The sequence below is a fragment of the Tachyglossus aculeatus genome, chromosome X1, assembly GCF_015852505.1.
Source record: "Tachyglossus aculeatus isolate mTacAcu1 chromosome X1, mTacAcu1.pri, whole genome shotgun sequence".
In the NCBI taxonomy this organism is placed as follows: Eukaryota; Metazoa; Chordata; class Mammalia; order Monotremata; family Tachyglossidae; genus Tachyglossus; species Tachyglossus aculeatus.
The window spans coordinates 109121966-109148088 of record NC_052101.1 but is presented as its reverse complement, the minus strand read 5'-3'; the positions used below and the strand labels follow the sequence as shown (position 1 = coordinate 109148088).

At 46.3% G+C, this 26123-nt stretch overlaps 1 protein-coding gene across 7 annotated transcripts in view; it reads left to right on the top strand.

Moving 5' to 3' along the window:
• Window positions 1–26123, top strand: part of ATP2B2 (ATPase plasma membrane Ca2+ transporting 2) — a 587231-nt gene that overhangs the window by 136226 nt on the left and 424882 nt on the right. The window contains exon 1 of one of the 7 annotated variants that reach the window (XM_038740343.1): window positions 24780–24798. The exons of the other annotated variants lie outside the window; for them this stretch is intronic. The gene's annotated coding sequence lies outside the window, so the exon portion shown is untranslated. Of the gene's footprint in view, window positions 1–24779; window positions 24799–26123 lie in introns of those variants that run through there. 7 annotated transcript variants of the gene reach the window in all.

Below are 26123 nucleotides of genomic sequence, written 5' to 3'. Positions count from 1 at the left end.
AAGAGAGCTAGCTTGGCGGATGTGCGGAGGGAGGGCATTCCAGGTCAGGGGGATGACGTGGGCTGGGGGTCGATGGCGGGACAGGTGAGAATGAAGCACGGTGAGGAGATTAGAGGCAGAGGAGCGGAGGGTGTGGGCTGGGCTGTAGAAGGAGAGAAGGGAGGTGAGGTAGGAGGGGGCGAGGTGATGGAGAGCCTTGAAGCTGAGGGTGAGGAGTTTTTGCCTGATGCATAGGTTGATTGGTAGCCACTGGAGATTTTTGAGGAGGGGAGTAACATGCCTAGAGTGTTTCTGGACAAAGACAATCCGGGCAGCAGCGTGAAGTATGGATTGAAGTGGGGAGAGACAAGAGGATGGGAGATCGGAGAGGAGGCTGATACAGTAATCCAGACGGGATAGGATGAGAGCTTGAATGAGCAGGGTAGCGGTTTGGATGGAGAGGAAAGGGCGGATCTTGGCAAGGTTGCAGAGGTGAGACCGGCAGGTTTTGGTGACGGCTTGGATGTGAGGGGTGAACGGGAACAGAGTCGAGGATGACACGAAGTTTGCGGGCTTGTGAGACGGGAAGGATGGTAGTGCCGTCAACAGTGATGGGAAAGTCAGGGAGAGGGCAGGGTTTGGGAGGGAAGACAAGGAGTTCAGTCTTGGACATGTTGTGTTTTAGGTGGTGGGCAGACATCGAGATGGAGATGTCCTGAAGGCAGGAGGAGATGCGAGCCTGGAGGGAGGGAGAGAGGGCAGGGGCAGAGATGTAGATTTGGGTGTCATCAGAGTAGAGATGATAGTTGAAGCCATGGGAGCGAATGAGGTCACCAAGGGAGTGAGTGAGTGAGTCCAGAGGGTGGCAGCTCTGGAATAAGGGGGAAAAGGAAGTTGTATCACGTGAATTAGGGTTGGCCAGAAGGGACCCATGGGGAGGAGCAAGGGCCAAGCAGAGAAGCAGCATGGTCTAATGAAAAGAAGATAGAACTGGGATTCAGGTGTTCTAAGATCTAGTTCTGGCTCCTCCACTTGCCTGCTGTGTGACTTTAGGCAAGTGACTTAATTGTCTATACCTCAGTTTCCTCATCTGTAAAGTAGGAATTCAGTATTGTTCTCCCGCCTACTTAGACTGTGAGCCCCATGTGTCTAAATACTCTAAATACTAAAACACTAAATACTCTAGTGCTTAGTGCAGTGCTTGGGATATAGTAAGTGCTTAACAAGTACCATAATTAATATCACTATCATTCATTCATTCATTCAATCGTATTTATTGAGCGCTTACTGTGTGCAGAGCACTGTACTAAGTGCTTGGGAAGTACAAGTTGGCAACATGTAGAGACGGTCCCTACCCAACAATGGGCTCACAGTCTAGAAGGGGAAAGTCCAGAAGAGGCTCTACTGCGTGGCTCAGTGGAACGAGCCCGGGCTTTGGAGTCAGAGGTCATGGGATCAAATCCCTGCTCCGCCACTTGTCAGCTGTGTGACTTTGGGCAAGTCACTTAACTTCTCTGGGCCTCAGTTCCCTCATCTGTAAAATGGGGATTAAGACTGTGAGCCCCCGTGGGACAACCTGATCACCTTGTAACCTCCCCAGTGCTTAGAACAGTGCTTTGCACATAGTAAGTGCTTCATAAATGCCATTATTATTATTATTATTATTATTACTAGCTGTGAATGCTGTAGGAATGGTAGGGATGATCCCTATTCATTCATTTAATCTTATTTATTGAGTCCTTAGTACAGAGAACTGTAGTAAGCGCTTGGAAAATGCAGTTTGGCATAATGAGGGCAATCTATTACCCCTGAGCTTGAGAGTAAAACCAGCCCCCCTAACAACCATACTGAAGGGCCCTAAAAGGTCAAACTTTGATTCAGCAGCACCCAAAGTGGGAGGCCATTCTCCTTAATTAGTCTCTGTAACTCACTACACTTAAATGTGGATTTTTTAAAGGCAGGCAATACATATATCAGAAGATGTGGTTTAGTGGAAAGATCACGGGCTTGGGAGTCTGAGGTCATGGGTTCTAATGCCGGCTCCGCCACTTGTCAGCTGTGTGACTTTGGGCAAGTCACTTCACTTCTCTGGGCCTCAATTCCCTCATCTGTAAAATGGGGATTAAGACTGTGAGCCCCACGTGGGACAACCTGATTACCTTGTATCCCCCCCAGCGCTTAGAACAGCACTTAACAAATACCATTACTATCATTATTATTAATAAAAGAAGAGAGCTGGTGAAGTTGAAGAGATTCTAGACTGTATCTCTAGGCTGTAAACTTATCTCTAGACTATAAACTCATTGTGGGCAGGGAACTGGCCAACTCTGTTGTATTGTACTCTTCTAAGCCTTCTAATGAGGGCAGCACTCAGCCAGAAGAGATAAGTGATGGGAAAATGACCTTTGCCAATGGCACAAGGATTATAGCTGCTTCCATGCTTTAACATCGGTGGCAAGGTGATCATGTGTTCTGGACAGAGACATGGAATGCTGTTGGGATTGTGTTATCTATTTGTGGTGTTCCTGAAGCACTGGAGTAGATGCAGCTTCGTTGAGGGCAGGGAATGTGTCTGCTTATTGTTATACTCTCCCAAGCACTTCGTACAGTGCTCTGCACACAGTAAGGGCTCAATAAATGTGATTGACTGACTGACTAATACTAAGATCAATTAAGCCATTCTTATTTCATGTGTCTGAATTAACATTTCCATCCTGGGCTAATAGTGTCATTCTTTGTTGTAAGTTTCTGCATCAGGGCTTGAGTCAAGTGATCGAGCCTAAGGAATCTAGTGCTTCCTGTCAAAGAGGGCAATGACATATAGGTTAAATCTAGAAATAATAGACATAAACTGTGTCCACACATGGATTTCCAAGATTTTGGTGGGGTTTTTTTTATGAGCTTCTTTAGATTCCTCACACATAAGTGGGCATATGTGTATTTGAGCCTGCCTTGGATAAGACTGCCTTGTATGGTACATTGGCTGATAAGACAAGGATACATTAATCAATCAGTAGTATTTATTGAGCACTTACTGTGTGCACAGTCCAGTACTAAGTACCTGGAAGAGTGCAATACAACAGAGTTGGCAAGTTCCCTGCCCACAATGAGCATATAGTCTAAAGATGATCTTACAGTCTAGTGATACAATCTAAAGTCTCTTCAACTTTCCCAACTTTCTTCTTTTAGTGGCGAGTTTTCTGATACATGTATTGCCTGTCTTAAAAAAAATCCACATTTAAGTGTAGTGAGTTGCAGAGGCTAATTAAGGAGAATGGCCTCCCACTTTGGGTGCTGCTGAGTCAAAGTTTGACCTTTTGGGGGCCTTCAGTATGGTTGCTAGGGGGGCTGGTTTCACTCTCAAGCCCAGGGATAATAGGTTGTGTTTCAGAGCCATTTGCTGTGATTCCCCAAGAGAAGCTAGATCATCAGTGGAAAAATGGAAACAGTCTTATTCCTGATCCAACCTCTTGACACTGATATAGTTTCTCTGCCTTTGGAAAGATGTCTTGTTTTTTCTCCTCTGTCTTATGCTGTCCACCTCTGTGATGGGAATCATCAGACTCCAGTGGAATGCCTTGGAAATTAAGACTGTAATAAGAGGAAATACATTTCACCTTCATTATTTTCTTAATAGACTCTTATTTGTTCAGTTAACTCAGAAGCCTCAGGCTGTAAACTGCTTTTGATGAAGTTGGATAGATTATCCTTGTTAGAACAATGTGCTGCAGTAGTTTCTAGATAGGTCTGATAACTTCACCTGCCTAAACAACAAAGGCACATATGTCGCTTGCCAGCACAGTGGAAATCTTCATGTGTCTTGTCAGCTGTCACCCAGGTAAGGCAGTTTTTAAAAACAATTACTTGCTCCCTCTTCTCTCCTTTAAATGTTTACCCCTGTTGTAGATCCCCCTGCCTATCCTGCCCCAGTACCCCTAAACCCTGAACTTACCCTGTATGCTCATTCTTCTGTTTTAACTTCCCACCTGATTCTTGTTTCTGTCCCTGCTTATTCTGTTCCAGTTCATGCCACCCAGTTCCCTCAATGCTGTGAAATGACAGGGATGGGATCGGGAACAGGGAAGGATAATGAAAACAACAACAACTAATATAATAATAAAAATAAGATACAAGTATTGGTTGAGTGTTTTTCTCTTTGCCAAGTACTCTTCTAAGCACCGGGGTGGATACAAGATAATCAGGTCTGACATAGTCCCTGGGCTCACAGTCTAAGACGGTTAGCATGGTGACTGTCCTATCCCTTCCAGTCTCCTCCCAGCTTGTCTCCCAAGTTCCTCTCCCCACCATGGTCTTGTCCTCACTGCTCTGTGACTTGGGAAGACTGCAATAGTGTAGACAGAAATGGAACTGGCGGGAACCAGGACAAGGAGGAGGTGAGGGGGGAGGGGGGAGGGATGATTTTGATGAACGAGATATATGGGGTGGGCTTGGGAATTTGGGGTGCAGGACTGGTGAAGTGAACGTTGGGGGAGGGATTTACAATGGGTTCAGAAGTTGAAAGAATAGAGTGGGTGTGGTGCATATTAATAGTACTAATTGAGGGCCTTCTGTGTGCAGAACTCTACCAAGTGCGTGGGAGGATACAATAGAGTTAGAAGATACAATCTTTTCCCTCAAGGGGCATACAGATAATTTTTTTTATAGATTGGCTTAATTGGGTGGCAGCTAGCAGAGACAGGGAAATTTTTGTTGAGTTGACTAAACTGTAGACTAAGCTCCTGGTGGGAAGGGATAGTGTCTACTAGCTCTGTCATACTGTACTTTCCCAAGCACTCAGTACAGTGCTCTGCACACAGTAAGCACTTCAATGAGTATCATTTATAGATTGACTAACTACAGGAAGCTAATCTGTCGATCTGACATGGTGTCCTTCAAAAAGGGAATTAAAGTAGAATGCTCATTAGAGCAGGAACAGCAGTGACAAACAAGGTATCAATCCAGAAATGGGGAAACTCCGTCTGACACCCGCCTGAAAGGGAGAGGGTAAAGATGGTTAATTTGTACATTGCCTCTCTCCAGATGGTAGGACGATCATTAACATTAGACTCCTATTCCCCAAAGGGAGGTAAATAAATTCATTCTTCTTGGATAGGTGAGAGTTGTGCTTTGTCTGTGCAGAGGTAGCTCAGACATTTGTCCCAACCAGGAGAGCATTTCTAGCAGGAAGAAATATTACATATAACCCTTGGAATGCCTGCCATGGTGAATAGCTGTGGGATGTTCTCAGGCTTCTGATGATGGCAGGTTTCCCGGTGAAACAGCCAGTTTCCCTGGGTGAGGCACAGCACATACCAAATGAGTAAGGATACTGATTCTATTCTCTCTGTAGGGAGGGTGGGCATGCTGGGAAATCATTTTTACAGGGTGGTAAATTTTTAGTGTTTATTTACAAGGCTGGTTTATGGCATCTTACAATCTCCTTTGGTTGTTTGCCGCTTTGTGCATGGTGAAACTTTATTGAGAGCAACATGGAAAGCATTCAGGTCCGGCTGCGGTGCATGGATTTTGTAAACGTTGTGTTTCTGGAACAGTGGGTCTTTATTGTGCCAATCCTCCCGAGGCTGAGATCTGAAACCACAACATAGGGGCGGAGCTGCGGGGAGGCCCTCAGGGTCCAGTATCCAAAGCTTTTTTGCTTAGGGAGAGGAGGTTGGGGAGAAGAATCTGCAGAGATGAGCAGTTCTGTTTAGGCTAGGAACCTGGGTAGTTTAGCACTCAGTTCACTGCTTTTCACTCAGTAAACTCTCAATAAATATAGTTGATGTTGATGACTTCACTTTTCTAATTTTCTCAAAACTTGAAAAGGCATCTTGAAGCCAATAAGAGGTGGGCAGATTAAAAAACAGCAACAAAAAAAAACCCAGAATAAAATAAAATCCCCTGCCACAGTAGGTAGTGCATCACCATTTCACCATTCAACACTGAGTAAAAAGACAACTCTTACTGGGCACTGTTTTTTACTATGTTGTGTGGTTATTGGAGGCAGATTTTATAACAAGAGTTTCCCTTTCTCTTCAACTCTAATGTGCACCAGAGGATGGTTCTCTGAATCTCCCAGAAACCTAGATTGCTCCATCTTCTCATATCTCCCTGACATCTCAAGTTGGAGTAAGTTTCACATTCACACAGAGAGTTCAGGCCCCAAGGAAGCCTAGTGAAGGTTTTGATAGAAGTTTGTGTTCTAATTGCTTTTTTTTTCAGTTCTGGGCTCGGGATTTTAGTAGCTCTTGGGAGCCAGAGGCTTGGACCCCATTGACTTGGAATCATCGTTCCAGGCTGGGATTGAGTCTCTGAAGAACTACAGATCTGTCGAGGATGACCTCCAGTTCTTGTGACCTCTGGGGTCACCTTAGGCCCCCAGGAATGGCAAAGCCATCAGGTGCCTCGTCTCACAGCTGTAACCAAAGTCCAATTCCAGGGGAACAGGAACAGGAAATAATTAGGATTGCAAAAGCTGATGAGCTGCCCTTCAAATACTGAAGGTTTAATTTCAATTCTGAGTCCTTCTAAACCCAATAAAATGCCTAATGAATGGTAATAGTGATAAATGATAACTTTAGCATCAGATAGCAATAGTAGCAGCCATGCTGTATTCAATATCGAAAGAATTGATTCAGTACACAATTGTCATTTAATAAAATATTAATTGTATAATATTAGCAATGTCTAGTTCTTTCATTGTATTTTTTCTTTTAATTAAGCCTATTCCAGAACTAGAGCAAAAGGATCCCGCAGTTTGCAAATGGAATATTGGCAGATAATTTTTTTCCCCTCCAAGGATATTTAAAGAAGGTTTTGGACCCTTGTTTTTGGGATATTATTGTTTATGCTTTAGTCTTATTTTTTCCAGCCTCAGCCAAACACCAGTTTGTATACAAAACACCGAAGGCACCCAGCTGGGGCTCCTCTAAATGGGACTAGATAGCCTATAGAAACTCTAGCCGTTTCTCTCAGATACAATTTTGGTAGCATTTATTAAGCACTTCCTGGGTGCAGAACCCTGTTCTGAGCCCTGGGAAAGAATACACAGATGAGAACTAGACACGGTCACTGTCCTTCTGAGGGCTCACAATCAAATAATACAAAGGGGGAGTGGGGATTGGTGAATGAATCCAGGTAGAATCCAGAGAGATTCCTGGGAAGGAATTTTGAAAGTGAGGAAATGAGAGTGTTGCTAGAATTGGAGGGCTTGTTTCTCCTCTTCATGTCTTTAGGTCCCAATTTGGGGTTGCTTTTATGTCTTGATGTCTGTTCTCCAGTACTGAAGACTAAGGAGAAGCAGCGTGGCTCAGTGGAAAGAGCACGGGTTTGGGAGTCAGAGGTCATGGGTTCTAATTGTGGCTCTGCCACTTGTCAGGCTGTGTGACTTTGGGCAAGTCACTTAACTTCTCTGTGCCTCAGTTACCTCATCTGGAAAATGGGGATTAAGACTGTGAGCCCCATGTGGGACAACCTGATTACCTTGTATCCCCCCCAGCGCTTAGAACAGTGCTTTGCGCATAGTAAGCACTTAACAAATACCATTATTATTATTATTATTATTAAGGAAGAGGCACAGATTCATTGTCACTGTGCATCTGCCTCTAGTATGAGAAATGAGTCTATGAACTTGTAAGGGCAGCCACCTTCCTGTAAGCACTGCACTGAAAAGAGCAGTTTGAGGGAAATGTTTCTGCTTTGGTTTGGATGGGCCAGTATAACTAGAGGCATAGCTGTTGTGTATAATCTTGCTCTCACATCACCAGTCAGAGAATTTCTTTACTCTTCCTTAACCCAGAGGTTAATGTGTTTCTGCTTTGTCCTTTCAGCAATTTCTTTTCCTTTCACTGTGAGCTTCTGAGGAACCGTTCTCAAATGAATGATTCAGTAATAGCCATTGATGCCAGAGAAGGGCAAGAGAAGTCCAGCCGCTTGCTCTCCAGCAATGTGCAGGATATGGGTACCAGGCTTGGTGGGTCCTACAGGGAGTGTGCTGACCATGGGTTATGTACTGCATTGGGGGGAGTGCTTAACAGAGAGGGAATCCCCTGCATACTCTCACTGACTGAGGAATGAGGGAAGGGAAAAGGGAGGCAGGTCCCCACTGCCCAACTCCTTGCCCTAGGGGAATATGAAAACAGAGGAAGACAAAACAAACCTCAGCAGCCAGCAGAAATCACTCTCTCCATTTCAGTGCAAGGATTGATTGGCAAATTGAAGGAGCTGCAGTCACGGTGTAATTGGAAGTGTCTACTCTAAAAAAGAGGTGTTAATAGCAATTCCCACATGCCATTACTCAAGGCCCTCCTTGAATTCTCCCTCCTGGAAGCCTCCCCAGTCCAGGTGTCTGCAATCGGAACCTCTTTTAGACCATGACCTATTCTCCCGGGATCCAATTTGAAAGGCAATAATCAAACCAAAATGCAGATATTTCACAAAACATAAAACTGATTTTAAAATGGTCATCAGCATAGGTGGATGTAGTGTGTGTATGTGTTTGTATGTGCTGTACTTCACATTCAAAGATGTTACTGACAGTGAGCTTATCAGTGCACGTCAGTGTAGCCGAACAGATTGATGTATTATTTCCATATTGTGTATTCGTAAAGATAGACCGTTGTTGGGCTAATGGGATTATCCCTTACAAGGCCTGATTGTTTTCAAGCCTGTCTCCTGGGCATCGTGAAGATTGGGATATTTTACTCTGGGAAAGCAACCCCTCTTTTGAATGCTGCCTGCCAGGCATTTGTCCAATGTAGCATCACTCTAAGATGCTACATCTAGGATGTTAGAGACTTTCACCATGTCTTTAAAGAACTTAGTCCGTCACCACCACCCTCCCCTGACTAGCTTGTGTGTACCTTGCATCAGTTCACCTTAGAGCTGTTGCTTTGGTATCCTGTGGGCAAGGAATGTGTCTACTAACTCTGTTGTACTGTGTTCACCCAAGCACTTAGTACAGTGCTCTGCCCACAGTAAGTGCTCAATAAATTCTATCGAATAATTCATTCTCCTCACTTGTCCCCATTCCAAACCCACCGTGGAGTTGTGTTTCTGTAAGTGTTGCTTCAGGGCTACTGAGCTGACTGTTCCAGGACTCCATCATTGCTAATCTCGTCCTGCATAAAAGCAGCATGGCCTAGTGGATAGAGCATGGACCCGGGAGTCAGAAGGACCTGGGTTCTAATCCTGGCTCCACCACTTGTCTGCTATATGACTTGGGGCAAGTCACTTTACTTCTCTGTGCCTCATTTATCTCATCCATAAAATGGGGATTAAGATTGTGAGCCTCATGTGGGCGAGGGACTGCGTCCAACCTTATTAGCTTATATCTACCACGGCACTTAGAACAGAGCTTGCCACAGAGTAAGCGCTTAACAAATGCCATCATCATCCACATCATGTGGACATTTGGAGGTGACATTGATGAAACTGCTCAAGAAGCTGAATATGTCTTCTGCAGTGGGTCCAGGGGCTTGCAGCCATATAGGAGGTTGGGCACCACAACAGCTTTAGAGAGACCTTCAGTGTGGTTTGGAACTTGATGTCCTATCATTGCCATTTTTGCCCTTTTTGATCCCATTGTTTACATCTTTAGCTATGATTGGGTAGCATATTGTCTGTTTGCCTCAAATGTCCAGCAGAGCTGGATCTCTGTGAGCATTGCCTCAGTGCTAGTGATCTAGCTAGCTAGTGCTAGTGATTAGAGAGGCAGCAAGGCTTCGTGGAAAGAGCACGGGCTTGGGAGTCAGAGGTTGTGGGTTCTAAACCCGGGTCTGCCACTTATTGCTGTGTGACTTTGGACAACTCACTTAACTTCTCTGGGCCTCAGTTACCCCATCTGTAAAATGGGGATTAAGCCTGTGAGCCCCACATGGGACAACCTGATTACCTTGTATTTACCCCAGTGCCTAGAACAGTGTTTGGCACATGGTAAGTGCGTAACAAATACCATTATTATTATTATCTAGAGAAGCAGCATGGCCTAGTGGAAAGAGTCTGGGCCCAGGAGTCAGTGGACTTGAGTTCTAATCTCTGCTCTGTCCATTGCCTGCTGGGTGACCTTGGGCAAGTCATTTCATTTCTCTGTGCCTCAGTTTCCTCATCTATAAAATGGGGATTCTATACCTGTCCTCTCTCCTACTTAGACTGTGAGCTCCATGTTGGACAGGGACTATGTCTGACCTGATTATCTTGTTTCTACTCCAGTGTTTAGTGGTACAGTACTTAGCATGTAGTAAGCACTTAACAAATACCACAATTATTATTAGCTGAATACAGGCACTCATACATGTAAGAGGTATGTCATGCCACCCTGGAATGGCAACTTCCTGAATGCAAAGACTGTTATGTGAATATTATGAGCCGCATCCAGCAAATGCCAAATTCAATTCAGTCGTATTTATTGAGCACTTACTGTGTGCAGAGCATAATAATAATAATAATGATGGTATTTGTTAAGTGCTTACTATGTGCCAAGCACTGTTCTAAGCGCTGGGGTAGATACAAGGTAATCAGGTTGTCCCACGTGGGGCTTACAGTCTTCAGCCCCATTTTACAGATGAGGCAACTGAGGCCCAGAGAAGTTAAGTGATTTGCCCAAGGTCACACAGCTGACAAGTGGCAGAGCCAGGATTAGAATCCACGACCTCTGGTTCCCCAGCCTGTGCTCTTTCCACTGAGCCACACTGCTTCTCTAGCCATGCTGCTTCTCTTTAGTATAGAGCACTGTACTAAGTGCTTGGGAAAGTACAAAACAGCAATAAAAAGAGATAATCCCTGCCCACAAAGAACTCACGGTCTAGAGGGATACCACAGACAGAGGTTCACGATCCCATTCAAAGGGTTGCAGAATTTTGATGCCACTCTTTCAGTCTCCCAAAGGACATAGTAGCCCTCCTGATTTGGTTTAGTATTTTGTCTATCCGTGCAACTTCGGACAGTGTGCTACTCAGGCTGCAGAATTCTGCAACATCATTCCATAACTGATGGGGATCTTTGGTTGCGAGGAAGGTTTGCTTGGTACAGACTGAAATGGACCCTTAATCTTCTTTAGCCTGATTGTCAGTTTATAGCATTTTGCTGATTGTGAAAAGCAGTTTGTAATAATCTCCGTGTCTTTTTGAATGTGTGCTTCTAGAGCACAGACATCAGCATATTGTGGTACTGAATGAGTGATGCAAGCACGTTTAATAATGCTTTTAGCCTGTTGAGTTGGAGGAGTATCCCAGAGGACCAGAAGCACATTCTCAAACCAGTTTCCAGATTCCTTCTTGCATTTTCAATTATATCAGAGTAGAGTAGGCTGAATCATTCAATCAACTGTAGTTATTGAGCACTTATTGTGTACAGAGTCCCGTACTAAATGCTTGGGAGAGTACAGTATAGCAGAATTGGTAGATATGTTCCCTGCCCACAAGGATCTTACAGTCTAGAGGGCTGAACAAGCCTGGACCAAATATACCACACTGCGATACTTCACTGGGAATAGGGATGGGATTGGACAAAGCCCTTAAATTCTGAGACTCTAGTCATACCCTCATGGAGTAATCTTAAGATCTTGATAAGCTTCTCAGAACAGTCAATTATTTATTCAGCTGTTTCATCCTGATGTGTTTGCACTGCTTCCTGCCTTATCCTTGTTCTTTCTCTGGCTTTCATGATCTGTAAATACTTTTTGTCTGTCTCCCCACTTGATTTTAAGGGCCTTTAGAGCAGGAGACAGGTCTTTTGTTACTGTTACTCTCCCAAGTGCCCTGCACTCAGTAGGCACTCAATAAATGTCACTGATTGATTGATTACCTGATTGACAGCCAAATTTGTTGAATTGCTGCCATAAACCAGGTCTTCTGGTGGTGTCAAATGATGTCATAAAGTGTGCCTCTCTCCCCTGTCTCACATGCTGCTGTCTCACATGTCAACATGTTCCATTGTGGTCCTGGGAGTGCCTGATTAATGACGTTTTTCAGTAACTGATCAAGGTTGAGTCTGGTTAGGGTTTTGCTAGTAATAGAAAGCATTTAGATTTCCTGGTAGTTTCCTCTGTCAGCTCTCCCGGTTTTAAAATTTAAGTTAGCAATAGTACCTTCTTTGAAATAAGATGTCTCTATTACCCTGTTGTTAAAGTCCATACTGAGCTCTGCATTCATTCATTCATTCATTCAATCGTATGTATTGAGTGTTTACTGTGTGCAGAGCACTGTACTAAGTGCTTGGGAAGTACAAGTTGACAACATATAGAGGTGGTCCCTACCCAACAACCGGCTTACAGTCTAGAAGGGGGAGACAGACAACAAAACAAAACATGTGGTCAGTGATGGCGGCGGTTGTTCCGCATGGCCACCAAGTCGCCGGCGACTAAAGAATTAGTCAGACAGGATGTGACTGCCGAAAGTTTTAATAAAGTTTTATTGGTAAGGCCGAAGACCGAATGGGGGTAATGCACCCGGCGGGCTCATTTCCTTTAAGGGAAAAGGCCCCGAGTGCCCGATACAATGGGCTTATATACTGCTGTTGCTGATCACAGTGATTGGTAGATTTGAAAACAGTGGGGACTGGATTGGTGCAGATTTGGTACAGAGCTGGGCGGAGTCTACCTCCTTATTTGGTTTGGTTCCTGGACCCAGCCAGTGGGCTGCAGGGTCTAAGGCCCATACCAGATATGGCAACAGAACCGCGTACATTCAAACAATATCTGCAACCTTTCCATGGTGCATGAGGGGCCCACATCATTCCCCCCTCAGAGACATTCGACCCTTATTCCTAAGGGGTTGCTGAGGGTCAATGGTCCATCTTCTGGAGCGGCTTCATGCTGACAGTGGGCGATGAACTCATAACTAGATGTGTTCAGGGTCGTATGGGTGTACCGCAAATCGGCTGTGAGCTCGACGGCGAGATGGCGGTGGTGTCACGGTCGGGGTGATTTCTCGTAGAGCCTGTAAGATGGGGGCAGCGTCCCCCTCAGGTTCCTCAGTTGACTTCTGTCCCATGGGTTGGTGCTCTTCCCTGCGGAGCCGGAGGTGGAGGTCGCCGATTCGGTCACAGGTGTATTGTGAGGGAGTGTCCTCCTGGGGAGAATCAGAAAAATCTGGGACAGGAGGTGTATAGGGTTTAATGCGTGAGTTATGAGTCCATGAGGACTGGCCCTCCAGTTTCACAGCAGTGGGGGTAGCAAGTATCACCCGGAGAGGACCTGTCCATTTTGGCTCTAAATCTGCCTTCCCCACCATCTGCCAAGTTTTCAAGAGAACAAGTGAGCCTGGTGTTATGGTGGTGCCCACTGGAGCCCCGTCTACATCGGGGGCTGGCAAATGAGAATTTGCATACCTGCGCAGGGCCGCGTATACCGCTCCTAGCTGGGAAGCAAAGTGCCTTAAAGTCTGTGCTTCTGGGTCCACCACAAGATCAGTAGTGAGAAAGGAGCGACCGTACAGCAGCTCAAAGGGGCTGAGGCCTAGGCCTTTGTGGGGCACCATACGGAGTCGGAGGAGACCCGTAGGCAAACACTGAACTCAGGATTGTCGGGTCTCGAGGCAGAGCTTAGAATACGTTTTAAAGTGTGATTAGCCTTTTCTACCTTCCCTGAGGACTGTGGGTGCCAGGCAGCATGCAGGTAGTAGGTAATCCCTAGGGCGCGGGCAATGGACTGGGTCACTTGAGAGGTGAAGGCAGGTCCGTTACCGCTTTGGAGAGAGCGGGGGAGTCCAAAGCGAGGGATTATTTCCCTAAGGAGCCACTTGCCCACCTCTGTTGCGCGCTCAATGCGGCATGGGAAGGCCTCGATCCATCCCGTGAAGGTATCAATCAGGACTAGCAGATACCGGTATCCAGAGCAAGAAGGTATGTGGGTAAAATCCATTTGCCAGTCCTCCCCAGGCAGCTGGCCGCGCCGTTGTACTGGCGTCAGTAAGGGAGGCTTCCTTGCGGCCCCCTCAGGGTTAGCTCTGGCACAGATTGGGCAAGCGCAGCAAACCCTCTTAATGGTTTCCCGCATACCTCGTCCCCCAAAAATGGGTTCTAAGAGGGTATGTAAGGCATCCCGACCCAGGTGGGTAGCCTGATGCATTCCATTCAACAACTTCCAAGTGGAGGCTTGGGGAATGAGGAGCTTTCCCTCTGGGGTTTCTAGCCATCCATCCATCCGGAGGATGCAGCCTTCCTCGTCCGCTTTGCCCAACTCCAACTCGGAATATACCGGGGCACCTGCAAGCTCTGAGAGGGTTGGTACAGGAGCCAATGCACTGGCTGCCTCGGTCCTGGTGCGGGCTGCCTGTCGAGCAGCTGTGTCCGCAAAATGATTTCCCTTGATTATTTCTTTATTCCCCTTTTGGTGTCCCCGACAGTGAACTACAGCCACCTCCCGGGGTTCTCAAACAGCTGTAGTAGCTGGAGGATTTCCTCTGCATGTTTGATAGGGGTGCCTCGGACAGCGAGGAGACCTCGCTCTTTCCAAATAGTCCCATAGCATGTAAGACATGGAAGCCATATTTGGAGTCAGTAAATATATTAAGACGCATCCCCTTTCCCAATTCCATAGCTCGAGATAGGGCTACTAGTTCTGCTTTCTGTGCAGAGGTCCCTGGAGAGAGGGGCTGTGCCTCGATGACCTCATGGAGGCTCACTACCGCGTACCCTGCATATCGGACTCCCTGGCCCGTGTAACTGGACCCATCCGTGAACCAGTTAGCCTCCACGTTTTCAAGGGGTAAGTCCCTAAGGTCTGGTCTGCTAGAGTAACTCTCGTCAATTTCGTTTAGACAGTCATAAACTGGGGCTGGCCAGTCCCCTTCCCCATCTTCTGGAAGAGGGAGAAGGGTTGCTGGGTTCAAGGAGTTACAGGTCTTTAAGATAACCTCAGGGGTGTCAAGAAGGAGGGCTTGATATTGCAGCAAGCGGCCTCCCGTGAGCCAACGCTCGCCCCTATTTCCTAGCACTGCTAGGACCTGATGTGGGGTATAGACGGTAAGGGGTTGGCCCAAAGTCAGCTTCCTGCTCTCCTGTACCGCCATGGCGGTGGCCGCAACTGCACGGAGACATGCTGGCCAACCAGAGGCGACACTATCCAACCGCTTGGAAAAATACGCTACCGCCCGAAAGTCTGGTCCCAAAGATTGACCTAGAACTGCGGCACAGTGGTGTCACCGCTCATCTACATATCATCATCATCAATCGTATTTATTGAGCGCTTACTATGTGCAGAGCACTGTACTAAGCGCTTGGGAAGTACAAATTGGCAACATATAGAGACAGTCCCTACCCAACAGTGGGCTCACAGTCTAAAAGGGGGAGACAGAGAACAAAACCAAACGTACTAACAAAATAAAATAAATAGAATGGCTATGTACAAGTAAAATAAATAAATAAATAAATAGAGTAATAAATATGTACAAACATATATACATATATACAGGTGCTGTGGGGAAGGGAAGGAGGTAAGATTGGGGGGATGGAGAGGGGGACGAGGGGGAGAGGAAGGAAGGGGCTCAGTCTGGGATATAAGGCAAAGGGTTTGGCTAGGTCAGGCAAGGCTAAGGCTGGGGCCGAGGAAAGTTTCCATTTGAAAGTTCGAAATGCGTCCATCTGTTCGCCACCCCACTCCAGCGGCTCGTCCTCTGGCCCAGCAAGGGCATCATACAGAGGCTTGACCAGGATCCTGTAGTTTGGAATCCAGATGCGGCAGAAACCGGTCATTCTTAAATAGGCATGCAACTGGCGCTTGGTCTGGGGGGCTGGGATTTGCAGGATAGCATCTTTTCTCCTTGGGCTTAGGGTCTTCCCTAAAGGGCTTAATACATGACCCAGATATCGAACCTCTTGTTTGCAGGCCTGTAATTTCGAAGGGGAGACTTGGTACCCAGAACAGGCCAGGTGGTTAAGTGTCCGGACAGTGCCCTCCTTCGTGCCCTCCTCAGTTGGGCTGCAAATGAGGAGATCATCCACGTATTGAATGAGGGTGCTCTCACGTAATTCAGGGTCACGGAGATCTCGGCCCAAGCATTCCCCAAAAAGGTGAGGGCTATCCTGGAATCCTTGCGGAAGGACCGTCTAGGTGTACTGACGTCCCAACTTTTCCCTTGGTCCGGTCCACTCAAAAGCGAAAATATATTGGGACTCTTTACTCAAGGGGATACAAAAGAAGGCATCCTTCAAATCTATTACCGAGAACCAGTTAGTATCCCCCGGTACCTGTGCAAGGAGAGTGTATGGGTTCGCGACTATTGGGTGTATAGGGATCGTAGCTGCATTCACCCTCCACAGGTCCTGGACAAAGTGATAGGTCCCATCTGGTTTCTTTACCGGGAGGATGGGGTGTTGCAAGGGGAATGGCATGGCACAGGTAACCCGTGTTCAAGAAATCGCTCGATAATTGGTTGGATCCCTGCCTGCGCCTCTGTTGGGAGTGCATACTGGCATTGGTGTGGAAAATCGGAGGGATCCTTTAGGCGCACCTCGACTGGGATTGCACTGATGGCTCGGCCCGGGAGACCTTTATCCCAAACGAGGGGGTCAACTTTTTCCACAAGATACTCAGGTAAGTCCACCCTATTGGCTGTGGCAATGAGGATGCCAACTGGACGGACCAATGAAAAGAACGATCCCAACTTGGTCATGATATCCCTCCCCAGTAAGGGTGCGGGGGTGGAGGGAATAATAAGGAGTCTATGTTCAAACAATTCCTGCTGGTATAGATATGGTAGGGGGTCAGTTTGGCGACAAGATTTTGAAATGCCATCGATCCCCACCACCCTCACGCCAGATGGATGGTTAGGACCGCGAAAGCTGGGAAGGACAGAATAGGTGGCCCCCATATCGATAAGAAAATTTATAATCTTACCGGACACTTCTACTCTCACTCTGGGTTCGGCCATGGAGATGGTTCCTGTGGGGGCTTGGCCATTCCCTAGGCCCCGTCAGTCCCGACTCTTAGACATGCCAACAGCCGAGAACTGGCCAGCCTCCAGGTCGGCGCTCGCCTCCAGTAGTGGGCAGTCCCGCTTCCAGTGCCCGCGTCTCCGACAGAGGGGGCACGGTCCAGGTGGCTGGTGGCTGTGACCAGGCCTCCGTGCCTGGGGGCACTCCCAAGCCCAATGGCCAGACTGGTGGCACACAAAACAGGGCTTCCTGGACCCTGGGCCGCAGACAAGCATCGTGGCCACATCGGGCGACCTTCCAGGGGGAAACTGACCCTTCATCAGGGCCGCCACAAGTAACTGGGCCTGCTCTCTGCCCTTCACTTTGGCCCTGCGGTCCCTCTCATCCCAGGCTGCCTGGTCACGGTTGTTAAAAACTCTAAAGGCAGCCTCTATCAACTGATTCGTGGGGGTTTGTGGCCCCAACTGCTCCTTCTGTAACTTTCGGCGGATATCTTCAGCTGATTGATTAATAAAATGCATATTCAGAATGACACTTCCCTCTACTGAGTCGGGATCAAGCTGGGTGTACGTTCAAATTGCCTCCGCCAGTCTGAGTCTAAACATAGCGGGGTTCTCGGTAGAGTCCTGGGTCACAGCTCGGACCCGATCATAGTTAACTTGCTTCCTAATTCCTTTCTCCATGCCCGCCAGTTGGCATGTAATCATATGATCCCGGAGCTATCAGTACCGTCTCCCTGATAATTCCAATCTGGTTTGGACCGAGGGACAGCTATCGCTCCCAGTGGGTGCCTCCCATGACTGTTTACGGCAGCTTCATCCCCCGCCCTTTCAGCATAATCCCAAACTACTCTCTTTTCCTCTACGGTCAGGCAGGAGGAAAGCAACAGATTAAGATCTTCCCATGACAGGTCGTACTGCAAAGTCAGGCTCCGGAATTTGTCCCGAAAGCACGCGGGGTCCGCAGAATATTGTCCCAATTTCCGTTTTGCCATTTCCAATTCGCTCAAAGAGAAGGGAGCCTGTACCCACACTATCTTTCCCCTCTCCCCTGCAACCTCCCTCAAGGGGAGTATCCTTTCCCCTCCTTCCGGAGGGGCATAGCATGTGCCTCCCCGGGTGCTGGAAGGGCTTAGGGCCCAGGAGGAGGTGGACTGGTATGGAGGAGGACATAACAAAGGGTTGGGCCCTGTAGTGGTGGTGTTTCCCATTCCCTCGGGGGCGGGGGGGCCCCCGAAAGTACCTGAGATTCCCAGCCAGAGGGAGGGGGAAAGCCATCCTTCCGGGGTCCCCTGCAGAGGAGAGGATCATCCAGTATATCTGAGGAATCAGACCTTAAGGCTGGACCCCCTGGATGGGCCCAGGAAAAACACATGCGGCAGTTTTTTCCTTCAGGGCTTTGGGACAAAGCCATAAAAACTTGGACATACGGGATTTCTGACCATTTCTCTAACCGCCTGCAATGTAAGTCCAGCTGGAAAATAGTATTATAACTTACGGACCCATATTCGGGCCAGACCTCCTGATCCTCTATACTGGGGCCATTTTGTGGTGCACAAGAAAATCAGTTGCTGGCATTTTTAATTGGCCAAACCAAATTTGTCCTTATTCTTGGTGTTCAGCAGGCAACCCAATGGGGAGTCGCCTGGAATTGAGGAACCTTGTCTCATAACGGGTTAAAAACATTCCTCTTTTGGGGTGCTGGAAAAAATTTGTCCCATAATGGGTGGAAAACGTTCCTTTTTTGAGGTTCTGTGTCTGTTTTGGGTTAAGACCAACCCGGTCAGCCTTTCTTCCCCCCTAGTGAACCTGGGAACTATAGGGTGCCTCCGCGAGAGCAGACAAGAACAATTCCAGTTCTGTGCCTGTCTCGGGTTATGCCCGAGTGCCATGTGGCGTCCCACTTGCCCAAGCTGTGGTCCCTCCAACTCAAGGCATCCCCTGATGAGAGGTCCCTTCCCAGGACCGCCTCCTGATGAGAGGTCCTTTCCCCGGACCGCCTCCTGACGAGAGGTCCTTTTCCCGGACCGCCTCCTGACGAGAGGTCCTTTTCCCGGACCGACCCGATCGGTCCTTCCTTCCCCCTTAGTGTACCCGGGAACTAGAGGGTGCCTCCGCAAGAACAGACAAGAACAATTCAAAAAAAAAAGAACTCACCACTCCGATGGCTTCAGGCTGTGCTGTGGTCAGCCAGGACAGCGGCAGTCACATCTACTGGATCTCCCTGTACGGGCCACCAAAATGATGGCGGTGGTTGTTCCGGATGGCCACCAGGTTGCCGGGTGACTAAAGAATTAGTCAGACAGCATGTGACTGCCGAAAGTTTTAATAAAGTTTCATTGGTAAGGCCGAAGACCGAATAGGGGGTAACGCACCCGGCGGGCTCATTTCCTTAAGGGAAAAGGCCCCGAGTGCTCGATACGATGGGCTTATATACTGCTGTTGCTGATCACAGTGATTGGTAGATTTGAAAACAGTGGGGACTGAATTGGTGCAGATTTGGTACAGAGCTGGGCGGAGTCTACCTCCTTATTTGGTTTGGTTCCTGGACCCAGCCAGTGGGCTGCAGGGTCTAAGGCCCATACCAGATATGGCAACAGAACTGCATACATTCAAACAATATCTGCAACCTTTCCATGGTGCATGAGGGGCCCCCATCAGTCAGGTCTCAAGTCATCAGAATAAATAGAAGCAAAGCTAGATGCACATCATTGACTCTGCAATACAGTACTCTGGCTCAGCTTAGGAGGAAGAATTCTTTGGGGTCAATTGACATTCTCCCTCTTGTCCAGTGGTCTTGGAATCTCGACACAACATTGGAAAAGGCAGCTCTGTTTTACCTTTTGATCTGAACCCCTCTGTCAGTCATTGTCAGGATGTCAAGCATTTTTTAAAGAAGGGTTTCCTACCTTGCGTTTGTTCCTGCAGTACCTTTAGTCTTTCACCTGAAGAGTCATGAGCAGACAAGGCATTTTATGCTAGATTGTTTATTCCGAACAAGTACAGTTGAGTCTAAAAGTTTGGTCACAGTGGTCTCCAAGTTCATTTTATATTCAGTTGCCATTACTGGGAAAGAATAGTGAGTTGGTCATCAAAGCCAACGTGCTTTAAACATTACAGCTGGGACTGCTGTATTGACCCACTGTCCCATCAATTTGTTACTGAATATGTTTCAATACTTGGTTGAGTTGGCGAGAACTGAACAAAATGAGCCTTATTACCCAGGCAGAAAAATGTTCTTGTCAGAAGTGAATATAATGCAGTGCACTCATGTCTGCTAGGGATAACATTTTGTCCTCTCAGTTCTTAGCTTGGGAGAAGGCTTGAACTAATCTTGAATCGGTGTCTCGTAATGTAGATTCATGATTCCAAGGGGGAGAGAGTTGCTGAAGGAACCACAGATCAGGAGCACCTAGAGACTCCACTCTGCAATTGTGAAGCCTTTCAAATTTGGAGTAGGAGAAGGGGGAAGAAAATTCAGTGGTGGGTGAGGGGCAAATCATTTAACCAGTCACTTAACTCAGTTGCTCAAAGAGCTGTCAAAAGATTTCTTGATCCAAGGGAAATGCTGACCCCTTCATGACATAAAGTTTGTTTAGACTGTGGCCCCTGTGTGACACAGGGACTTGTGTCCAACCTGATTATCTTGTATTTGTTCATTCGTTCATTCAGTCGTATTTATTACAACATCATTATTACATTACATTGTATCATGTATTGTATTTGTTATGATTTATTGTGAATCGGAGAAGCAGCATGGCTTAGTGGAAGGAGCACAGGCTTGGGAGTCAGAGGACGTGGGTTCTAATTCCTGCTCTGCTACTTGTCTGCTGTGTGACCTTGGACAAGCCGCTTAACTTCTCTGTGCCTCAGTTACCTCATCTGTAAAATGGGGATTAAAACCGTGCATCCCACGAGGGACAACCTGATTACCTTATATCTATCCCAGCGCTTCGAACAGTGCTTGGCATAGTAAGCACTTAACAAATGCCACTGATTAATTAATTAATTCATTCATTAAATGCTTAATGTGTGCAGAGCACTGTACTAAGTGTTTGAGATAGCACAATACAACAATAAACAGTGACATTTCCTGCCCAAAATGAGCTCACAGTCTAGGGGAGGGAGGAGACAGACATCAAAACAAATAAATAAAATTACTGATATATACTTAAGTGCTATGGGGCTGGGCAAGGGGGGAGAGCAAAGGAAGCAAGTCAGGGTGATGCAGAAGGGAGTGGGAGATGAGGAAAAGTGGGGCTTAGTGTGGGAAGGCCTCTTGGAAGAGATGTGCTTTCAATAAGGTTTTGAAGTTGGGGGAGAGTAATTGTTTGTCGGACTTGAGGAGGGAGGGCGTTCCAGTCAGCGGCAAGACGTGGACTAGGGTCGGCAGTGAGACAGGTGAGATTGAGGCACAGTGAGAAGGTTAGCACTAGAGGATTGAAATATGCGGGCTGGGTTGTAGGAGAGAAACGAGGTGAGGTAGGAGGGGACAAGGTGATAGAGTGATTTAAGAAGAGAAGTGAGGAGGTGAGGAGTTTTTGTTTGATATGTAGATAGATAGGCAACCACTGGAGATTTTTAAGGAGGGGGTGACATGTCATGAACGTTTTTGTAGAAAGATGATCTGAACAGCAGTGTGAAGTATGGACCGGGGTGGGGAGAGACAGGAAATTGGGAGGTCAGCAAGGAGGCTGATGCAGTAATCTAGGCGTGATAGGATGATTGATTGCATTAGCATGGTAGCAGTTTGGATGGAGAGGAAAGGGTGGATTTAAGCGATGTTGTGAAGGTGGGACTGACAGGATTTGGTGACCAATTGAATATGTGGGTTGAATGAGAGAGATGAGTCGAGGATCTACCCCAGTGCTTAGGACAGGGCTTGACCCATAGTAAGCACAAACAAATACTATTATTATTATTACTATTATTAATAATAACAATATTAATGAAGTTTGACACAGAGTGTTACCCTATGGCACAAAGACTTGACTCTCAATAAGGCTTCTACTCTCTAAGTGCCACTTCTCACTTGGCAGCCATCTCTTTAGTGCACTTGCTAACAAATGCCAGCAGGAAATGTGAAACGAATAAATTAAAAAAAAGCAGCCATAAAATGGTTAAGGCTTGATCCAGGTTTCTTACTTCTGGGGAGTCCAACTCTATTCTCTGGCTTATGGGGAATGCATTAGAGAGCCACCACAAGGCAGTCATTTAGCCTTGGGGTGCTGACTTGGTTCTTCCCAGCCATCACTGTGCCATCTTGGGCAATTTGCATGGCCTAGTGGCTAGAACATGGGCTTGGGAGTCAGAGGTCATTGGTTCTAATCCTGGCTCTACCACTTGTGTGCTGTGTGACCTTGGGCAAGTCACTTCACTTCTCTGGGCCTCAGTTACCTCATATGTTAAATGAGGGTTAAGACTGTGAGCCCATGTGGGACAACTTGATTGTATCCACCCCAGTGTTTAGAACAGTGGTTGGCACATAGTAAGCATTTAACAAATACCATAAACAGTGCTTCTTAAAACTAGTTTGGGGACTGATTCATTATGCTTTTCAGCGAAAAGACTGTAAACCCCATGTGGGATAGGGACTGTGTCTGACTTGATTAAATTGTATCTACCCCAGTGCTTAGAACACTGCTTGACTCATAGTAAGCACTTAATAAGTACCATGATAATAATAATGATAATAAATAAAACTGTAAAACATATTGTAAATATTGATCCCTTATGTCTCTTTGCAGTCTTCCATCTCTTAAGTCTCCCTTGGCTTTGCCAATCCACATACCTTCCTGCTTTCAAAGTGCTTAAAGAAGATGGTGTTTAGGAAACTGAAAGATAGGTCTGTACCCATCAGTGTGCTAAGTGCTGGGGTAGAGTCAAAGCAATCAGAAAAAGCATGATTGCTGTCCTACATGAGCCTCATTATCTAAGAAGAAAGGAGAGCAGGTATTTTATCATCATTTTACAGGTGAGAAAACTGAGACCCAGAGGGGTTAATATGCCCAAGGGCACACAACAGGCAAGTGGCAGACGTGGGACTAGAATCTGGGTCTCCTGATTCTCAGTCCTGTGCTTTTTCCTCTAGGTCATCCTGCCTCTTGTACCCTTCTAAGAAGTTACCTCTTCCAAGAGGAGCTTCCTGATTAATTTCTCCACCATTCAGTAATGCCATCCCTTCAGCCACTTGGACACTCTTAAGCACTTTTCTGTTTAGTTTTTAAAAAATTTATCTCCTTGTGTTTATTATCATTATCATTCATTGCTTTTATTAAGCACTTTGTGTGCAGGCACTGTACAACATGCTGGGGGAAGGTACCCATATCACATACTTTACATGTAGCCCCTGACCTATGGGGATCTCCCAATCTGAAAAAGAAGGGAAATGATGACTGACACACAAACAACATGATATATGCAACAAAAGCAATAAATCATTCATTCATTCAATCGTATTTATTGAGTGCTTACTGTGTGCAGAGCACTGTACTAAGCACTTGGAAAGAACAGTTTAGCAACAGAGACAACAATGGGCTCACAGTCTAGAAGGGGGGAGGCAGACATCAAAACAAGTAAATCAACAACAAGAAGAGCTTAGGGACAGATTGGGGCTCCTCACTGCTTACAGGCAGGGCTGTCTCAAGTCCAACCCTATTACCTGGTTAACTGGTTAACCTGGTTAACTTGTATCTACCCCAGTGCTTAGAACAGTGTTTAACACATAGCAAGCACTTAACAAATACCATTAAAGCAAACTCAATCTTCTCAGTATCGTAACTGTTGGGAAGATATATTTCTGCCCTATGTGCTTCAGTGGGATAGATATTAAGCCCAGTGATAGGGGGCGGGATGGAGAGAGACAGAGACAAGTTTACGTATACACACACACACACACACACACACATGCACATGCCTTCCCCCCGGGAACTTACGGTCTCTGTAGTGTAATCCTTTTGTTATATTTATCATGTTGTTTTACATATATATATATATAGAGAGAGAGAGAGAGGAGAGAGAGAGCATGTGTTTATATATGTACATGCTCTTGTCACTGTTGTATATTCATCAACGTATGTTGGTCCGACTCCTCTATTAGACTGACTGAAAGTTCCTGGAGTGCAGAAATTGAGCCTTAAACTACTTCTGTGTATCTTCCAGTTTCTTAGCACAGTGCTTTGCAGACAGCAGGGGTTCAGTCAAAACTGATGATGACGATAATGGTAATGAGGAAAAGCGAATCATTTTCTTAATTTTCATGTAGTGCAAAGATACCCTTGTGTGCTTTTCCATTTTACCACTATTGGAGATATGGGTAACTAGTAGTAGATGCAACAAAATGAAAATATGTTCCTGGTCTCATTGTAAAATGTAAAGAAAAGAAGCAGACTTCATTAACAGTGTGGAGAGTAGTGATGGACTCTGTTCACTCAGAACAAATTTACTCATTGTGCAAGTAAAGACATTTGTTTAAATAGGATTCATAGTCAACAGGTCATTGGCCTGCCCCAGAATCCCTAGGTCTCGTAGGAGGCGATGAGGCTTGGGGGCGGGGTGGGGGTGGGGGGGGAAGAGGGAGACAACGAACATCAGGCTAGCGGAGCCAGGAAGCGGGAGGGGGTTAGGGAGTGGGGAGATCAAGGTCACATGAGTGAAATAAATCAGCTGTTTCTTTGAAACTTTCCATATGGCCCTAGGGGGATGGTGGAAAGCCCTCTTAGGAGAAACTTCCATGATTACGACCAAGTTCCAGAAGAGTGATTTTGAGTGTGGTATATGTAGTGAGGGCCAAAAATACCCCGATCCATTTGCTGACCCAGTGCTATATATATTTGGAACTGACTTTCCAGGTGTGTATTTCAACACTGAGGATTTATCTTCATGAAGGATCAGAAGCCAGTGTTCAGGGGAGGGATTGGTAGAACTGCCCGTGCCTCTGTAGATGACGGTGGGTAAGATTTTCACTTGGCAATTTAAGGTGGTGGGATACTAGGGTGGATAAATTGTCACTTGGGCTGTAGAGTTTACATTGCGGGAGGTCGGCTGGGCTTAATTTTGGATCATCCGGGGGTTGGCTGATGGCACTCCATTTGCACTGGGCCGGATTGGCTTCCTTGTCCCTCTCTCAGGAACAATGCCCACCTCCCAACTTCTTTACTTGGTTGTTACAAGGAAGTGGGGAAAATTCAAGAAAGAACAAAACTCCAATGTGGCATTGCTTGTACTTCTGCTTTCTCAGAAAAGGGGAATTTTTTAAAAAATGGTGCTTTGTTTTTATTTGGATGAAATCAAAAGTATTAACATACCAAGCTAAACAAACTAGCTCTCTTATTCCTCCCCACCTTGCATTCCCCTCTTGCTCTGATTTTTAACCCTGCCTTTCATCAGGTCCCCAGTACAAATATTCCTGGAAGCTCTCTGGATTGATGGGCCTATGCTTTCTCAGCAAGCAACCTCAGCGTCCCCCTTCTGGATCTACTAGGGCTCCAAGAGGGAGTGGGAACGCAGGTGTTGGGAGAAAGAGCATGGGACTTGTCTTAGGGAGACACAATTTGCAACTGTCTGCTAGCAGGAGGTGGCAATGCTTGAGAGAGAGAGAGAGAGAGAGTGTGGAGGAGGGGGATAAAGGGGATTGCTGTTTGAAAACTCAAAGATCTGCTTCAAACGAAGGCTTTGGGGTTTCCCACCAAAATTCCAGGATTGCAATACATCACCAGCTGGAGTCAGATAAAGGCTGTTTAGATCTGGGCTCGGCTGCATATGCTTTTGAGGATGTGGTATTTTAATGAATCTCTAATATTTACCATACAAAAATAGAATCCGTTTTTGTCGACCTTTGCCACAATATTTGGAATTGGCTTTTTGTCGAGAGTTATATGTCCTTTTCTGATGTTTGCCGATCTCTCTTTTACCATATGTTGTGCAAACAGGAACAAAGCACATAAAGTGGAAAATCTTGGCTATCAGATGGCAGGTTTTTGCATATAGAGTAGTGGAAAATACTACAAGTGGAAAGAGAGCATTCTAGGTTTGGGAATAACTGTATATGGCTTGAAGCACACGACAAGAGTGATTTAAATGGCTATTAATGAATGCTACTAGATCTTATCAGGGAAGTCATGCATGATTCTGAAATAACATTAAAGTATATGTGTAAATGAAACGCTATTTCTAAAAATACATCTATAGGGTGAGACTAACCCAACAGAGCTGATTAATGGACTAATGTCTACAATTTCTGCAGTTGAAATTGAGGATTTGGAAGCAAACATC